This window comes from Hyla sarda, chromosome 2, assembly GCF_029499605.1.
Source record: "Hyla sarda isolate aHylSar1 chromosome 2, aHylSar1.hap1, whole genome shotgun sequence".
Taxonomy (NCBI): Eukaryota; Metazoa; Chordata; class Amphibia; order Anura; family Hylidae; genus Hyla; species Hyla sarda.
The window spans coordinates 321,407,414-321,414,443 of record NC_079190.1 but is presented as its reverse complement, the minus strand read 5'-3'; positions in this window follow the sequence as shown (position 1 = coordinate 321,414,443).

The window sequence follows — 7,030 nt, the reverse complement described above, 5'->3', positions numbered from 1 at the left end:
CAGCCCAGGGAAATTTGCCTTTTTAAAGTTATATGTTTTTGCCTTCCCCGTCTGTCTTTGTTTTCTACATTTTAAGTCAAAAGTAACTATATTGTGGTCGCTATTACCAAGGTTTTTCCCGCACAGTTACATTACCAACCAGCTCTGCATTGTTGGAAATGATCAGATCCAACAAGGCATCACTTCTTGTTGGGTCCTTCACAAACTGGCCCATAAAATTATCCTGCAATAAATTTAGGAATTTTCTCCCCTTTGTAGTTTTAGCCAGCCCCCGGCCCCAATCTATATCTGGATAGTTAAAATCTCCCATTATTACCACTGTACCTGCCCGGGCGGCCCTCTCTATTTGTTTATGCAGCCGACCTTCTATCTCTTCAGTGATATTAGGGGGTCTGTAGATTACACCAAGTATTATTTTTTCAGTATTTCCCTCCTTTTGTAATTCTACCCACAGTGATTCCACATCCTCAGAATCATCACACACTATGGCATCGTTCACACTGACTTTCATACCACTTCTTACATACAAACAGACTCCACTACCTTTTCTGTTCATTCTATCCTTGCGAAACAATGTAAACCCCTGCAGATTAACAGCCCGGTCATGCGAGGAGTCCAGCCATGTCTCAGTGACCCCAACTATATCAATATGTTCCTCCAGTATCGAGGCCTCAAGCTCCCCCATTTTATTTGCTAGGCTTCTGGCATTTGTGAACATACACTTTACATTTCCATTAAGTTTTACACATATAGTCTCACTGATGGGATTTTCAGAGTTATTGGGGTTAATGATATTATTTGAGTTATAAGGGCTAATTGTACTATTTAAGTTATTGGGGCTAATGGGATTTTTTGAGTTATTGGGTCTAACGTTATTATTTAAGTTATTGGGGCTAATGGGATTTTTTGCGTTATTGGGTCTAACGTTGTTATTTAAGTTATTGGGGCTAACGGTATTTTTTGAGTTAATGGGGCTTATTGTAGTTATTGAGTTATTGGGGCTAATGGAATTTTTTTAATTATTGGGATTACAATTTTTCGGGCTACATTTATTTTTATGGCTGGTTTGTAACCCATGGATCTCCTTATCCACTGCTCTTAACCTCCCCCCACAGGACTCCTCTCCACCCACCATTATGTCCTGACCCCTCTCTAACCTATCCATCCCACTGTCTGCTTTCTTTGATTTATTATCCTCCCCCCCACTCACCTAGTTTAAATACTCAGCCACCCCTTCCAGGATTCTCTCCCCCAGCACAGCGGACCCCGCTGTGTGTGTATACGTATGCTGGGAGTTGTAGTCCCTGTTATGTGTGTGTATATGTATGCTGGCAGTCCCTGTTATGTGTGCATGTATGCTGGGAGTTGTAGTCCCTGTTATGTGTGTATGTATGCTGGAAGTTGTAGTCCCTGTTAGGTGTGTATGTATATGTATGCTGGGAGTTGTAGTCCCTGTTATGTATGTGTATATGTATGCTGGGAGTTGTAGTCCATGTTAGGTGTGTGTGTATGCTGGGAGTTGTAGTCCCTGTTATGTGTATATGTATGCTGGGAGTTGTAGTCCCTGTTATGTGTGTATGTATGCTGGGAGTTGTAGTCCCTGTTATGTGTGTATGTATGCTGGGAGTTGTAGTCCCTGTTCGGTGTGTGTGTGTGTGTATGCTGGGAGTTGTAATCCCTGTTATGTATGTATGCTGGGAGTTGTAGTCCCTTTGGTGTGTGTATGCCAATGTATCCCAACCATGGCTGAGTTATATATAGTGTGCTGTGTATAGGTTGCAAGGGGGAGGACGGACTGCACGGGCTGCTTCTGCTTTTTCATGGGGTGTTCATTAGCCCCATAAAGAGGACATGGAAATGAATGAATTTGTACAGGATATGAACATCACTGTATGAACCCTGTGCATTTATGTCAGAGTTCATACAGGGAAGCAGAGATGCACAGGGTTCACACAGGAAAGCAGAGATGTAGGGGGTTCACACAGGAAAGCAGAGATGCAGGGGGTTCACACAGGAAAGCAGAGATGCAGGGGGTTCATACAGGGAAGCAGAGATGCACGGGGTTCATACAGGGAAGCAGAGATGCACGGAGTTCAAACAGGGAAGCAGAGATGCACGGGGTTCACACAGGAAAGCAGAGATGCAGGGGTTCACACAGGAAAGCAGAGATGCACGGGGTTCATACAGGGAAGCAGAGATGCACGGGGTTCATACAGGGAAGCAGAGATGCATGGGGTTCACACAGGGAAGCAGAGATGCACAGGGTGCATACAGGGAAGCAGAGATGCAGGGGGTCCATACAGGGAAGCAGAGATGCATGGGGTTCCTACAGGGAAGCAGAGATGCACGGGGTTCACACAGGAAAGCAGAGATGCAGGGGGTTCATACAGGGAAGCAGAGATGCACGGGGTTCATACAGGGAAGCAGAGATGCACGGAGTTCAAACAGGGAAGCAGAGATGCACGGGGTTCACACAGGGAAGCAGAGATGCACAGGGTTCATACAGTGAAGCAGAGATGCACGGGGTTCATACAGGGCAGCAGAGATGCATGAGGTTCACACAGAGAAGCAGAGATGCACAGGGTTCATACAGGGAAGCAGAGATGCAGGGGGTCCATAGAGGGAAGCAGAGAGGCATGGGGTTCATACAGGGAAGCAGAGATGCATGGGATTCACACAGGAAAGCAGAGATGCAGGGGGTTCACACAGGAAAGCAGAGATGCAGGGGGTTCATACAGGGAAGCAGAGATGCACGGGGTTCATACGGGGAAGCAGAGATGCACAGGGTTCATACAGGGAAGCAGAGATGCATGGGGTTCACACAGGGAAGCAAAGATGCACAGGGTTCATACAGGGAAGCAAGGTGCACGGGGTTCATACAGGGAAGCAGAGATGCATGGGGTTCACACAGGGAAGCAGAGATGCACAGGGTTCATACAGGGAAGCAGAGATGCATGGGGTTCATACAGGGAAGCAGAAATGCATGGGGTGCATACAGGGAAGCAGAGATGGAGGGGGTCCATACAGGGAAGCAGAGATGCATGGGGTTCCTACAGGGAAGCAGAGATGCACGGGGTTCACACAGGAAAGCAGAGATGCATGGGGTTCACACAGGAAAGCAGAGATGCATGGGGTTCCTACAGGGAAGCAGAGATGCACGGGGTTCACACAGGAAAGCAGAGATGCATGGGGTTCACACAGGAAAGCAGAGATGCAGGGGGTTCACACAGGAAAGCAGAGATGCAGGGGGTTCATACAGGGAAGCTGAGATGCACGGGGTTCATACAGGGAAGCAGAGATGCACGGAGTTCAAACAGGGAAGCAGAGATGCACGGGGTTCACACAGGGAAGCAGAGATGCACAGGGTTGATACAGTGAAGCAGAGATGCACGGGGTTCATACAGGGCAGCAGAGATGCATGAGGTTCACACAGGGAAGCAGAGATGCACAGGGTTCATACAGGGAAGCAGAGATGCAGGGGGTCCATAGAGGGAAGCAGAGAGGCATGGGGTTCATACAGGGAAGCAGAGATGCATGGGGTTCACACAGGAAAGCAGAAATGCAGGGGGTTCACACAGGAAAGCAGAGATGCAGGGGGTTCATACAGGGAAGCAGAGATGCACGGGGTTCATACGGGGAAGCAGAGATGCACAGGGTTCATACAGGGAAGCAGAGATGCATGGGGTTCACACAGGGAAGCAGAGATGCACAGGGTTCATACAGGGAAGCAAGGTGCACAGGGTTCATACAGGGAAGCAGAGATGCATGGGGATCACACAGGGAAGCAGAGATGCACAGGGTTCATACAGGGAAGCAGAGATGCAGGGGGTCCATACAGGGAAGCAGAGATGCATGGGGTTCATACAGGGAAGCAGAGATGCATGGGGTTCATACAGGGAAGCAGAGATGCATGGGGTTCACACAGGGAAGCAGAGATGCACAGGGTTCATACAGGGAAGCAGAGATGCACAGGGTTCATACAGGGAAGCAGAGATGCATGGGGTTCATACAGGGAAGCAGAAATGCATGGGGTTCATACAGGGAAGCAGAGATGCACGGGGTTCATACAGGGAAGCAGAGATGCATGGGGTTCATACAGGGAAGCAGAAATGCATGGGGTTCATACAGGGAAGCAGAGATGCACGGGGTTCATACAGGGAAGCAGAGATGCATGGGGTTCATACAGGGGAGCAGAGATGCACAGGGTTCATACAGGGAAGCAGAGATGCATGGGGTTCATACAGGGGAGCAGAGATGCACAGGGTTCATACAGGGGAGCAGAGATGCACGGGGTTCATACAGGGAAGCAGAGATGCACGGGGTTCATACAGGGAAGCAGAAATGCACAGGGTTTTTACAGAGGCCTTCATGTCAGCGTTCATTGCACTGCAGCTTTGAGAGAAAATCATGTCAGGAGGGACGTACAGGAGAAATAACACTGTAACATGTACAGCTTCATCCAGGGGAAATTGAGAAGGAGGAGAAAGCGGATTTTGGCGGCGGCCGCCAATTGAAATCTACACTTGCAGAATTCTGCAAGTGGAGTTTTAGATTAAATCATTAACCTGTCTAGGACCAAGGGCGTACCTGTACGGCCTCAGGGTTTCCGGTCACCACCAGTAACTGGGCGGTGAACGGAACCTGATGCCTGCTGAAATCGTTCAGCAGGCATCCCGTGCCAATGCCTGGGGGGCTCCTGAGCCCCCCCATGTTGGTCAATTCAGACCGGAGATTTGTGGCGATTCCAGGTCATATGTGTCTCCGGTGACCCGGTAAATAAGGGTGTTCGGGGCTGTCCAAGACAGGTTCAATCACCCTGAAGTGATAGGAGTGAGGTGGCGGGGGTGCCACCCCACCCATCTCTGCTATTGGTCGGTCAGAAGCGACCGACCATTAGCAGATCGAGGAGGTGGCGCATGGGTTAAAATTCAGTTCCTCCGCTCTGCCCACCCACGGTAGTCCGGGTAGAGCGGGAGAACTGTGATGTGAGCAGCGGGGGAGTTCCCTTACCAATTGCGTGCGGTGATCCTTGGTTATCAATGCATGCTGGGAGGTGTAGTTTTGCCACAGTGAGGCCCACTGGTGAGGAAGTACCCAGTTCGGTAACAGAACCTAACTCAGTGCTTCCCCACCAGTGAGCCTCCAGCTTTTGCAAAACTACAACTCCCAGCATGTATGGTCTGTCAGTGCATGCTGTGAGTTGTAGTTATGCAACATCTGGATGGCCACAATTTAGAGACCACTGCACAGTGATCTCCAAACTGTGGCCCTCCAGATGTTGCTAGGCAACTACTTACCTCCTGGCTCCCCTCAACAGCACGATCGCCACACTTAGAGGAGGATCCTGGCCCGCAGTCGGTAAGGGACCGCCACCGCTGCTCACATCACAGTTCCCCCGCTCTGCCCGAACTACCGTGGGTGGGCAGTGTGGGGGGAACTGAACTTTAACCCTCGCGCCACCTCCCCGATCTGTTATTGGTCGGTCGCTTCTGACCGGCAAATAGCAGAGATAGGTGTGCTGGCACCCCCACCACCTCACTCCTATCACTTCAGGGTGATCGAAGCTGTCTTGGACAGCCCCAAGCACCCTTATTTACCGGGTCACCGGAGACACATATGACCTGGAATCGCCACAAATCTCCGGTCTGAACTGACCAACATGGGGGCGCTCAGGAGCCCCCCAGGCACTGGCACGGGATGCCTGCTGAACGATTTCAGCAGGCATCCCGTTCCGTTCACCGCCCGGTTACTGGTGGTGATTGGAAACCCTGAGGCCGTACAGGTACGCCCTTGGTCCTAGACAGGTTAATTGTGGTGTCCCGGTACCGTATTGCATACCGTACCTTGTATGGTGGTCCCCAAAGTCAGAGTAATTACGCTCAGGTAGGGTCCCCCAGGTGGGACAGCCGCTAGTCGCCTCTCCTCTACCCTAATTCTGTAATGTTTATACATGGACATATTTGGTAATAATGCATATTTAATACAATGTATAGCATACTTACCTTGCTAGCATCGCAGGACCTTCGGTCATGTGACCATGTTAAATCCTTTATGGTATGTTAGAGGACCTTTGGAGGTCCTTGGGTAACATGTTACCCATAATCCTCTGTGAAGGTGATTGACATCAGTATAGACAAATTAGCACTAGTCCAGCCCCTGCCCATATAAGGGAGCTGTAGCCAATTATCGCTCTCTTGGGTTACTGCTCTCGTGGATGCCGGACTAGCAGGACGGATCTGCACAACTTTCAAAGACACTCTAGGCCTAACAACATAACGGCCTCAGCAGAACCTAAACCGTGAGTTCTAAACTAATCCCAGCTAAAGCTAGCGTGACTACTGGACCGCAACTAAATCCCCTAAATCCAGTGGAACAACGCATATTATCCTAAAGACTCTAAATTGCTTAAGGTCCCAACCTTTGTCAATCTCCAAGAGAATTTGCATTTGTAGAGACTGTTCCTGTTGTGAAGTTTTCATAAAATCTTTAGTAAAAGATTCAACTGTTTTCAGCAAACATTCCGGTTGTGGACATTCAATTATTCTATACCTCCCTATCGCTCTTGGGAAGGGTGGCGGTAGGACAAGCATTACAGAGGAGCCCTCACCCTGGCGTCACGAATAGCAAGGGTTAACCAGACACCCTTTAGTCACCGCACAGCTACACTCCCCATACCCTACTCCCCCAGGCTATCACATAATGATTTAATCTAAAACTCCACTTGCAGAATTCTGCAAGTATAGATTTAAATTGGCGGGCGCTGCCAAAATCTGTTTTCTCCTTCTCAATTTCCCCTGGATGAAGCTGTACATGCTACTGTGTTATTTCTCCTGTACGTCCCACCTGACATGATTTTCTCTCAAAGCTGCAGTACAATAAACGCTGACATGAAGACCTCTGTATGAACCCCGTGCATCTCTGCTTCCCTGTATGAACCCCGTGCATCTCTGCTTCCCTGTACAAACCCGTGCATCTCTGTTTCCCTGTATAAACCCCGTGCATCTCTGCTTCCCTGTATGAGCCCCGTGCA